The 12,668-nt window shown below is 35.7% G+C and overlaps 2 protein-coding genes across 3 annotated transcripts in view; one reads left to right on the forward strand and one right to left on the reverse strand.

Annotated features, from left to right (window-relative positions):
* Positions 1-10,104, reverse strand: part of zgc:92242 (uncharacterized protein LOC436899 homolog) — a 28,819-nt gene extending 18,715 nt beyond the window's left edge. For both annotated transcript variants that reach the window (XM_059516181.1, XM_059516178.1), the window contains exon 1: positions 10,004-10,104. The gene's annotated coding sequence lies outside the window, so the exon portion shown is untranslated. The remainder of the gene's footprint in view (positions 1-10,003) is intronic.
* Positions 10,105-10,876: 772 nt separating this feature from the next.
* The window catches only part of psd2 (pleckstrin and Sec7 domain containing 2), a 43,277-nt gene continuing 41,485 nt past the window's right edge, over positions 10,877-12,668 (forward strand). The window contains exon 1 of the mRNA XM_059516176.1: positions 10,877-11,089. The gene's annotated coding sequence lies outside the window, so the exon portion shown is untranslated. The remainder of the gene's footprint in view (positions 11,090-12,668) is intronic.

Raw genomic sequence — 12,668 nt, forward strand, 5'->3', positions numbered from 1 at the left:
AATTTGGATGACAGTAACTTTATGAACATTATTTGAATTTATTTTCTTTATAATTCAGTTTATCATACTGTTAAACATACTTTAGCTTTCATTAATCTAGGTTATATATGATTAAATATGTGTATGTGTGTATATTATATATGAATGAATAAACAATTAAAAATTTAAATTAATTTTTAAGTGATTTTAAAATAGGGGATTAACCTATTTAAACTAAATAAAGTCAAAAGTGATGTCAAAGTTACTTAAGCTCAGTTTAATTTATGTTGGCACTTTAAAAATACTTGATACATAAAAAAAAAAAAACTTGAATATTGTAAACAAAAAAACTAATTATTGTAACAAATTAAACAGTTAAAAACAGATGTTGTTGTTATAATAATGAAAAAAAATTTTACAGTGTGCATCTTGCCTGTCTGGATGAAGACCAAGCAAATGTTTGAAGCAGATTTGTTGATGGAGTGTGAGATCTGCTGCTAAGTCTGGACTGACCGTATGGAGGTCAGAGATCAGATGTGGTTTAGGCCTGTAATAGCCCATGCCAGGCCAGTTGTAAACAGCGATGCACCCAGCCTGTGGGATTTTGGGTAAGCATGTGGAGTGTATGTGATGGAGAGGATGTTTAGGGATTGGTATAAACTCACACCCTATATGGCCCCTCCTCCACTGCATCATAGTGCCAACTTGACAGCTCGTGCACTCCAGAGAGCTATATCCGGGTGTGTGTGTGTGTATGTAAGTAGCTCCTTCAACCACCAGCTGGCAAGGTCAACATTCACCAGTTAATCTCTCCCTCTGTCTTTCTTTCTGTTTGCTCTCCCTCTCTCTGTTGTATCTGTGTATGCTTGTATTACTCTGTAGTTTCATGAGAACTAGAGATTATGTCATTGTTCCAGTCTGGGACCTCAGTTCTCTCTCTGAGTGAACAGAACAAATCTTCATCATTTTCTCATGCACTGGTTTTAGGGGACTGTCTGCTGATTTCTGCATGCACACACTCATTGGTCGCTGCTTTATCTACAAGTCAAAACATTTAAATACGAATGTACTGTATGGTTGTGATGTCAAAGCTGAATTTTCAGCATCATTACTCCAGTCTTTAGTGTCACATGATCCTTCAGAAATCATTCTAATATGCTGATTTGCTGCTCAAGAAATATTTCTTATTATAATCAATGTTGAAAACAGTTCAAAAGAACTGCATTTTTATATAGAATATAAACTATCACATTTGATCAGTTTAGCCTGTCCTTGCAGAGTAAAACTATTTATTTTGAATGGTATACAGTGCCGTCGCTCCCTACACGCAGAGTACGCAGTCTGCGTAGGGCACCAACTCACGGAGGGGGCACCTTTCCAGTTGCTCAAAAAAAAAAAAAAAAACCTTCCGCCATTCTCCCATCCGCACTCGCACCTCAATATGAATGTTCATAATTGATGGATGAACATCTATGTCCGGGTAAAGGACATCAGCAATCCGGCGCAGAGAAAAGAAAACTAAAGAAAGTTTAAACAATAAACAAAACAAAAAAAAGTTGGCTTGACCTTAGATGTTCCAGAGTCTCAAATTTAGGGACCGTCTCTAAAGTTACATGCGATATTGGTATACACTTTTCTAACGTCAGTAGCATTTGAGGAGAATGACTTACATTCATAAAAACAACTGTAATTGTTCATCTAGGTGACAGCTATGAAGCACAATTGAATTGATTGTTGGATATTTATTAAAATAAACTGTAAATCATATGTAAATTATGCTACTTTTTCACATGGACTCAAACGCAAATTTGAAACTCAATAGCATTTGAAGAGAAAGACTTGCAGTCATAAAACAATTGTAATGTGTTCATTTAGGTGTCAGCTACAATGCACACCATATACATTTTTAATGTATATTAAAATAAATTATAAATCATTTAGGTAAAAAAAATAGGCCCATTTATCACTTTCAGGCACATTCCTGTGAACGTTTTTTTTACGAAAATTACCCATGGTTTTAACAATAACACCACAAATCATCGTTTTTGTTGCCATGGTAACTGCAAATTAACCATGGTTTTGTTACTTCAAATAATAATTTACAAAGTATTAATATACTGTAATATTTTTTGATGTTGTTGTTGCTATAAAAAAGAGCTAAGCCACCAATAGCCTTTAAAATGACTTAAAATGCATTATATAAAAAAAACAATGAGGCAATAATGATTGGTTAATAATAAAACTGTTAAAATACATAATGTAGGCAAAAACAAAATAAACAATGTATGTACGTTATTACAAATGCCTACAAAGGGAGCCAGATGCCATGTAATTGCTGCTGTTACACTTACAGGAGAACCAAATCCTTGTTTAGGCTACGGACCAAACATTTAATTCAAATAGTCACTTAATCTTTAATTTTTGGCCACCTTTTTGCTATAGATGACACAGCCTTTATAATTTCTTCAACAAAAAACATGCATATCACATTTCCTTTTGCATGATTTCTTAATGCTTGAGACTATAAAATAAATTAGAGTCATAATAAAGTTATAGCCATATAACCATATAGCCATATGTCGAGAGCAACAATTGTAATTTGAAAATAATACAATTTATTAATTTAGTTTTTTATTTGATTAAAGTTATTTTTTTACCCCTATAGTGGGTGTTTTTTCATCATCATATTTGAGGAAGGGGGCACAACAATACAATCCTGCTTAGGGCACCCATTTGGCCAGCAGCGGCCCTGATGGTATATAAACTAACTACATGTTTATGTTTTCTGAAGAGATTGTGAATGGTGCTCACTTGTGCAAAAGTTGCTGCTGCAGTGCTGGGGCCTTGCCAGGTTCCTGTTATGTTGTTACTAGGATGTTTGGGGCGATTGCTAGGTAGCTGCTTACTTGCCATGGTTGTTCACCATTCAGAAATAAACTAAGAATACCTGAATTTGAATTGAGATGCTAGAAACTTTCAGTAGAAAATCCATTGTATTGGATTTCCAAAAGCCTTGATGCTTGAACTTTAGTTTTATATATAGGTATATAGATAATAAAAAAATAATAAAACAGTCTAATAAATGCTATAGGAGTGCCACATATAAAAATGTAAGATGAATTATATTTTAAAAGGGTGGTCAATCAGCTATTCAAAAAGGCTTTGTTGTGTTTATGGGGTGCACTTTAATGTGTTCATGCTTTGTTTTTGTTTTTTAAAATCACATTATTTTTCACATATTTTACATTCTCCTAAAAAGGACTTTTGACTTTCTAGTTCTATGAAGCTCCTCCCTCAGAAATACGCACTGGGCTCAGATTGGTTAGTAGGCCCAGTGTGTTGAGATACACTAACCACCTAGTGCATGTTGTCCGGATACGTCACGCCCGCTTACCATTTCGGGTAGTTGCATGTGCAACATGGCCCCACCCCCTCTGCTGCATGTTCCCGGGGGCAGGGTTTATGTATATTTTAGGGTTTGTGATGTCACAAACCCAGGAAGAAGCTCTTTGTAGTCCCTACCAGCTGTTTGTTGTAGAGCCTCGTTCAAACTGTCAGCCCAAATCCGATTTTTGTGCAAATCCAAAATCTGATCATATTTAGATAGTTTGTACGGCAACAAACTACATGAAATACGATTTGTGCAAATCCGTTTCAAGTTACATTCATATGTTTTTTGGAATCCTATTCAAATCGCAATTCAGGAAATTCGTTTCAGTCTGACGGGTCAGATTTAGCATAATTGTTTCCACCATCAGGGTATAAAAGAACACTTCATTTCACAGAATGCATTATCTGCATTGCATTTCTTTGCACTGCTGCTCAGTAAATTCCTCTTCCTGTCATTCCAGTTCAAATTCCTGTGGGGTGTAGCCAATTAAATTCAAATTCAAGTCCAACTCATGAATTCAAATTTAACCAATTCTTCAGTTCAGAATTTTGCTTCTTTTTCTGGCTCAAGTCAGAAGAGTCCACCTGCAGTTCTCGAGATATGACTGGGGTTATAGTGATGCTTGCTTTTGCAAGAGCTGCTAATTGCATTATTTCATAACCTGGACCAGCACTGTAATATCAATTCAACTCATAATGAGTGTGTGCATTTGTGTGTGTGATAATGGGCGTTAATGACCAAATAAACCTTCAACGATCAAACCATCTTTCTCTCTCAAACATCAGGAGTGTGCTGTAATTAGGTAAGTCTGCATGTCAGATTTGCTTCTTGTCCCTCTTGATGTTAACTCGTGCTGACTAGCTCATTATTGGACAGCCATAATTGCATCCCGCCGTCTGGTCGGTATTGGGAGTCACATGAACATTATTTTTATTTCTGCTTCCCACTGTGGTTTCTGTTGTTGTTCTTGTCAATTTTCCACATGACAGCTGGAATCTGACATCTTTATGCGCTTTGTGTTTTGTGACACCACAACAGCATGTCGCAATACTGTGTAAATGTCATAATGTGAAAACCAACGTGCTTTTGCTTTCTCTGTCACATGCACACATGGGCATTGCACATGAACTGTAAACATGTCTGTGGCAGAGATCAGTTGCGTCAGTTAAACCGAGCACTAAATGTACAAAAATATCAGTACTTTTTGTATTTAAATTAAGCCATTGTTCTTTTGAGCTAAAAACACCTTTCTATGTAAATTAGGTGCATTATAGAATGTGCATGCATGCTTCCAGCTATTGCCTGTTAAAAGCAAATTAGAATTATATATATATATTCTATTGATCACTGCAGCAAACAAACACAGACAGACAGCATATGCAAATAAAGGGTGGCAACAGTGGGCTCATGAAACATTGCAGCAGACATCCACAATGACAAAAGTACAGTAGTATAATTCACATTTTTGCTGTATCTTTCTTTTGTTTTAGCATAGTCAGCAGTCAGGGTGGTGCACACATGTGCACAGAGGCATTAGTGCCATCTCAAACCCACACTTACACAGAAGGAAATGGAACAAAGCAGAACAGTGAGTGATCAGATGGTATTGTATTTGCCTAATGAAAGTGTAGAGATTGCAGCAGTGGCGGCGAGATAAACGCTCAAGCCCTTTGTTTGGTCGGTACGCTCTATTACGGCTAAACACTCTGATATTTAAATATGACATTTCTGTCAACAGACGTCCTGGCATTAATTTGCAGCTGATCAAGTAGGTGTTTAAACCCATCACATGCTAAATTTCTCATCCAAAACTTGTGTTTAATGAAATAAATAGCCTTAAATACCTCTAAGACGTAACGGGACAACGAGCAGATTTGTCATACTTAATGGTTGCTTGCTTGCTAAGGCACTATTAACTATTGTTGATACTTTAAGGGTTAGAAGCTTGTGGAATATTCGGTGTGCTGTTACTTTTCAAAGCAAATGGACAATAAAACCATGATGACCTTGGGTTTTGCATAGGTAAGCGCCTTTGTTTTCTTCAGATAAAGTACACATCGTCTTGACTTTAACAGATTGTGCAGATGGATATCTTGCATTAGACTATATAGCACGCACACACTCTTTGCAGTGCTGCAGATATTATGGTCTTGTCAGGCTTTTCAAATGTCAAGGGATGACTGGTTCCTTTTCACTGGGCTGACACTGTACAGCTGAACCAAAACCTTCACTCCATGAACCAGCCAAAATGCCAGCACAACCCAGCAACTTTTCACCTTCAGCATCTCAACATCTCCTGTTATCCTCCTCTCCCTTCAATTCTGCAATTCCTCTGCCCAAGATTTAGGAAACTGATCATCTGTTGTTACTGGTGAGCAAATGTGCATGATATTTAACCTTGCTCTGTTATAAAAATGGAGATTAGATGTGTCAAAATATAATAAATAATAACAACTAAATAAATGTCAAAAGGAAATGAACTAACCATAATTAACTGCTTTCAAACAGCCTTTTTATCGATCATCATTTTATGATATTGAAATGTGCAGTGTTGTGAAAGTTACTTTGGAAAAGTAATAGGTTACAGGTTACAAGTTACCCTGTATAATACATTAAAAGTAGTGCAACTATTTCAATTCCTTTTTTAAAGTAATGTAACTTATTACATTTAATTACTTTTTAAATACTTTTCTAAATTTCTAATATTTTCAACTGTTAATCATTTTGAAACATTTAAACCAGGTATACAGTCGTATTTAAAAACTGATTACAGTCATAACTTCAATTAAGATTATAATATATATTTTTTTAAACACAGCCATCACAAAATCAGACTTAATTTGAAATCATTCTGATCTAAATCATTCTGATCATCGAAAAGTCATTTCAAATCATTCTGATATGATCAAAAATCATAAGATATGGTTTAAAAGCTATGATGCTGTTTTTGAAATGTTTGCATATGACATCTAAAAATGCTATGGAAAAAACAGTTAATCTTAAAATAAAGCATATACATTAACCCAAATAGGAAATAAAACAATTATAGAATAAGCATGTGTACTATTTTGTCTCCTAACCCCCTGAAACATTGGTGTCTCATATTATCAGTATTCAGTATTATTATCTCAATATTCACATGTAACCCCCTTTGTAATTGTTAACACTTTCATAAGTAACTGTAATTTAATTACACATTTTTTTCTCAGTAACTGTAACTGATAACAGTGTAATGATGGTTGTGTGTTTATATATATATATATATATTATATATATATATATATTATATATATATATATATATATATTATATATATATATATGTTATATATATATATATATATATATATATATATATATATATATATATATATATATATATATATATATATATATATTATATATATATATATATATATATATATATATATATATATATATATATATGGCATTCACACACACACACACACACACATATATAATTTTTTTTAAGGAAGTTATTTTGTTCAGCAAGGATACATTACACTGGTCAACAATGATAGTAAAGACATTTATAATCTTACAATGATTTCTGTTTCAAATAAATTATATTCTTTTGGATGTTCTACACTTTAAAGAATCTAAAAATGTATCAGTTTTCACAAAAAATATTAAACAGCACAACTGTTTTTAACATTCATAATAATGTTTCTTGAGCAGCAAATCATTCATTCTATCCATTTTGTACCTCCCCATTCCTTCTCTCCTGCTGACTCAGTTTCTTTTAACTGCCTTCCTCACCTGGTCGTCCCCATGGAATGTACCCACAATGCCTTGCACCTACACTTCAGCTCCTCCTCCTTCCCCAAGCTACACTAACCAGTTCTCTGAACTCCCCTAGAAGTCTTTACATTCACCCTGCTATCTTACAGGCTCCTTCTGTCCATGCGTGTTTCTGTTTGGACAGTCCTGCTGGCCTCCAGCCAGTGTGTGTTTTCTGGTGAGAAAACAGTCCATTGGGAGCAGTGGACCAGGGTTCAGGAGAGGCCTCTGGGAAACCAGCTGCATCTCTTTCATTCTCATCCGTGGACTGAAAACCCACAAATGACCAATCAGATCCTGTCCATGCTGTCCCCGGCTCTTACTGTCTCCGCTTGCTAAGTATCCCTGAGGCCAGTCTCTCCCTCCTCTTCCCACGTCTCCCGTCTCTGTCATACTCGATTTTCTACCCCTGTCCATCCATCATTCATTTCTGTCCATCACACGCTCCATCCATCATACTATACATCCTTCACCGAACCCACACACCATATATTAATTTTCTTTAAAGGAATAGCTCATATGAAAATAAATTATTTAAATATTTATTTTGGTGACACTTACAGTAAGGTTGCATGTGATACACTACATTAGTTAAAATGAACTAACAATAAACACTACGTATTATACAGCATTTATTAGTCTTTTGTAAATTTGAACAATTACTAAATATTTAGGCCTAAATTTAACATTTATGTATTTGAATTGGATATCATCCATTTGGATTACATTTTTAAATAAATTAAAGGTGATGCATATTTGTCAGTCATGCATAAGCGACACAGGTGTGATTTCTCTATGATAGTATTAAACTGTTTTAAGCATACACAACCAGGTTTATATATTTTTTAAATTAATAAATCCAATTAGTTTCGGTCTCATACAACGCAATACTGCTTGCTATTTTTATTGAAAATGATTATTGAAATAAAATCAAATAGATTCAACTAGTTAATATTAAATGATCTTACAAATATGCATCATGTTAAATTATTTGTTTGCTTATGTTAAAATACAAATGGATGGAAATTTCATATCTGGGTCAAATGAATAAATATTCAATTTAGGCATAAATATTTTTTATCACAGCTGATTTTGTGTGCATGTGTTTTTAGTAATTTTAGTGCAAAATTACAATAACAAAAAAAAAAAACATACAAACATAAATGTCCTCCGTAGTACTATTTTCCAAGACTTCTGAAGCCATATGATGAGGAACCAAACCACAACCAATGCTGTTTAATTGTTCATATGTAAAATCATTTTTATAATCTGAATGATGCAGAAGTGAAAGATATTTAAGCACTTTGGTGGAGCAGAATATTGTTAGTCAAATGTAAAATTTCAATCCACTGTGTACGCAAAGCTATTTTCTTATTTCATTTGTTAAAAGTGTTCCACAGACAAAAATAGGTTTATGGTTAAAGAAAGGGTTTCAGGGTGATGAAACAATGACAGAACATTCATTTTTTGAACACTCCTGCCTTATTATTTTCAAATTCATTTCTAACTGCTCATTTCACATCTCTCTTCCAATCTGTCTATCCATCCACCCATGGTACAATAATTTCCATCTGTTTAAGCCTCTATAACACCTTTCTTCCATTCTCACCCTCCCCAAAAAAAAAAAACACAGTTTTGTCTCCTCTCAACCCCCATTTCTGTATAGGACACTACCTTCCTGTGACATTTCCAACACGGACACTCCTTCAGGATTCCTCCTGCTGTCGAGCCGGGATGTCCCACCCACCCCCAACCTGCCTCCACCGAATCCCATGGGATGAAGGGATAGCCGAGGAAGAGGGTGGAAGTCTAATGAATAAATGATTAAGATTGACAGTGTCTGGGGGTCTGCTGTTGTAGTGGTCCTGATCCCACAATTTTCATTTTCTCTCACAAGCAGAGCCCATAAACCCACCCTCAGGTCCCTGAAGTATCATTAGCTCAGGTGAATGCCATGTTTTTTCTTTTTTTCCCTCTTTCTTTCCTTTCCAGTTTCTCCTTGGATGAACATCGGGATGACAGTGTGGGTGTTTCACTGGTTCATTTTTATGCTCTGAAGCAAAATGCAAATTACACAAACAGGAGAGACCTGCCCAGTAAAATCTAATGTATGGCTTCATCAAAAACTGACAGCTTCCAATCAATAGATTTTATTTAGTTAGTGAGATTTCAACAACATTGCTTTTCCACTGACTTAACAATGCAGAGATACAGCATCTTAAATGGCAAATTGTCACATGATCCCATTTATTGTATTTACAGGCTAGTTAGTGTAAGAATATAAGAACACCTTTAGCTGGGACTCTTTCACAGTATATCATGGCATCTCCTTACTGCTCACCATCAGAGGTCAAAGAATTAAATATATAGATCCATTAATAATCTCTTTTCAATTGCAGATCATCAGTGTTTCCCCCTTTTTTTTTCAAAGATTAAATATCAAAGTTTTCTATCCATTACAAAAGGGGTTTGAACATTATATACAAATGTCACTTTTTGTAGTAGTAGAAAGAGAGAACAGGGCTAGTAAGGGCCTTCTTGGTAACAATGCTATTTTTTATGAATATTCCAACATCATCATATATTTGTGAAATATGTTTGGTTCACCAGTGAACAAAATGGAATAAATTGGTTACATCACAGTATCAATGCTACTCTTAATCGTCAAGTTAAAACTTGTTTTTAAGGCAAAAACAAACTCCATGAGTCCATAAAAATGGGTCTGATGTAGGAAATTTCAGTACTGATTTTTCACAAATGTTTCTTCATATTTTGAATCACGCAAATGATTGTGTTGTGTTTTAGAGTAAACAGGAAATGTTTTTAAACTTACCAGTAGCTTTTTAGTTTTTCTTCTTTTCTTTCTTTTTTTCCCTCTTCTTACAGCGAAGTTCCTTTCAAGATTGTCCTCGACTTTTGGGTAAGGTCCCAATTCAAATTCAGTAGGTATGCCTTAATTATTGCCTGTCTAAAAATCAAGACATTTTATTTGAGGAAACAATTTAAATTAACTAATAAATAATTTACTACTACTACTACTTCCTCTATTATTATTTTCATTATTATTAATATTATTATTACTGTCTCAGGGTAGCAGAAAAGACTCTTATGATACACTTCAACATGAAGTGCTTTTTTGTTGGATTTTTGCATGTAAAATCAACCTTTTTCACCTGTACGAAGAAATTGATAATAAATATCACAATTTTTGATCATTTATATAATGTATCATCATGCTCCATATATATATATATATACATATAGACACACATCCACATCTTGAGAGATATTAAAATGTTTACGAATTTTATGTTTATGTTAACTTTCAATAAAAAGTTAATCACACACAAAAAAAATGTTTACGAATTAAAATGTATTCACACACATACACACACACACACACACATATTTTGATTTGTAGACATGTAATGCCCTATTCCAATGCCCTACATTTTGTTGAAATGTAAACCATAATTATTTGAAAATGCCTGTCATGTTGATTCTGAATTGTCACGATGGCTTATATAAGACGAATGAGTCTGAATATTCTCTTAGAACCCCCCAGTGCGCGCGAATTGTGCTTTATGATGTATTATTGATGTAGAAAGACTGTGAGCAACAGTCTGAAGTGCTGCTCGTCCAGCGCGTCGCGGGGGCACGAGACAGCCGCCGCAGCTCGCGCGCTCACTCACACACACAACCGAGCTCTCGCGCGCAGCCGGTCGGTCTCTCTGTCGCTGTGCACTGTCCACGCGGCGGCGAGAGGAAACGGCAGGTGTCAGACTCGGTTCTGATAAGCCTTTTGCACAGCTTCCTCCTTAAACACAGCAAACCGATCCGCTCGGATGATATAGAGAGACAAGACGCTGCCAAAATCGCTTCATTTTCCGGAGGGATTTGTTTAGCAATTTTTTTGGTGGTGAGTATCTTATATATCATATATATATATATATATATATATATATATATATATATATATATATATATATATATATATATATATATATATATATATATATATATATATATATATATATATATATATATGTAACATCTAGGACGCTTATAACTGGGTTAACGCATGCAATGCATCACAAACTAACTAAGCTCACGTCAATGCTTTTGCTCTTTGATGCGATGCGCATTTAAATCTTACACGTTAAGTTGAATGCGTTTGCAATGCCGGCAGATATTTTTTCTGGAATGCATGAAACTGCAACGTGTTCTCAGGATATATATGTGTGGCCTGGGTGGTTTTAAATGCTAGAGAGAGAGAGAGAGACCCCTTCTGTTTTATATGGAGGACGAGGTGCTCTTGAAAAGCTTCTGGGGTCTATTTTGGAAGGAAGAAAGGACCAGCCGAAGCCTTTTGAGAGAGCTCAGTGTCTCCCAGCCATCCTGTTGTCATGGTTACTGCACTGGGAGGCTGGGGATAATATGGCTGCGATTCAGGCTTTCTGTGTATGAGTGTTTTACTCCACGATGCCTTAAACACAAGGACCCACTGTATGTGTTAGACACAGGCTGTATTTAAGGCAAAACCTGAGATGTGATGCTTTGAACAGCTGCAGAGAGAGTATCTTGCTTTAATCGCAGCCTCATGTATACTCTTGTAGTTGCAAATGATGATGCATCTTCAATGCAGTTTTATGTCTGACGATGCAATGCAATGCAATAGCAATGCTTATTGATCTATTGTTAGCCCAACTATCATAATGAAACAGTGGATATATAGGCGTCCGACAACCAGACATCCCAGTGCCAGACGAGACACAAGACGCCCTAAACGATCACTTCTTCTCTCTACCTGTTAAAAGGGTGTGTGTGTGTGTAAGCCTGGATGCGTTTAATGAGATTTATATCCCTGGGATGATTTAAGTGAAGACGTTGTAAGTGATACGGTGACATGATACAATAGGACGTCTGACCTTGACAGCAGTGGAAGTGACAGAACGAGGTGATTTAAATCACATTTACGCACGGCTCAGTTGTTCACACTCGTTTACTCGGCGGTGCTCTCCTTCACAGGACCCCTGACGTGTCAGGAAAAAACCCAGTCTGCACTTACTCTTGTTATCTTGAAGCCTCTATTTGGATGTCCCGTAACCCGTTACGCACGGAAAAGCAGCATTACGCAGCCGGCTGTATGTCGGTAAGGTAGACAGCATTGATATATTTAGCGCACTGCAGCTCCCGAGAGAGTTAAATACCGCGTGCTGATCGTTTGTTACGGTCAGTCTTTGTGTGTCTGCGCCCGCGGTGTGCGTGTTGCTTGTGCGGCGGTGTCATCTCGCGTCTGAAGATGGTTAGTGGGTCACGCAGACATCCGGTATCCAGACTGCATTGAGATGGAGAAGGGGATGAAATGTTTGTTTGTAATAAAGTGGCCCTCTTTTGTGTTAATGGTCCCAGACAGGTACTTTGGAAAGGTCCGTCTGTAGAGAGTATATTTCAATTTATAATTTATATTTATATTTAAATAAAAAAAATTATGCAAT

This window comes from Carassius carassius, chromosome 29 (assembly GCF_963082965.1).
Source record: "Carassius carassius chromosome 29, fCarCar2.1, whole genome shotgun sequence".
In the NCBI taxonomy this organism is placed as follows: Eukaryota; Metazoa; Chordata; class Actinopteri; order Cypriniformes; family Cyprinidae; genus Carassius; species Carassius carassius.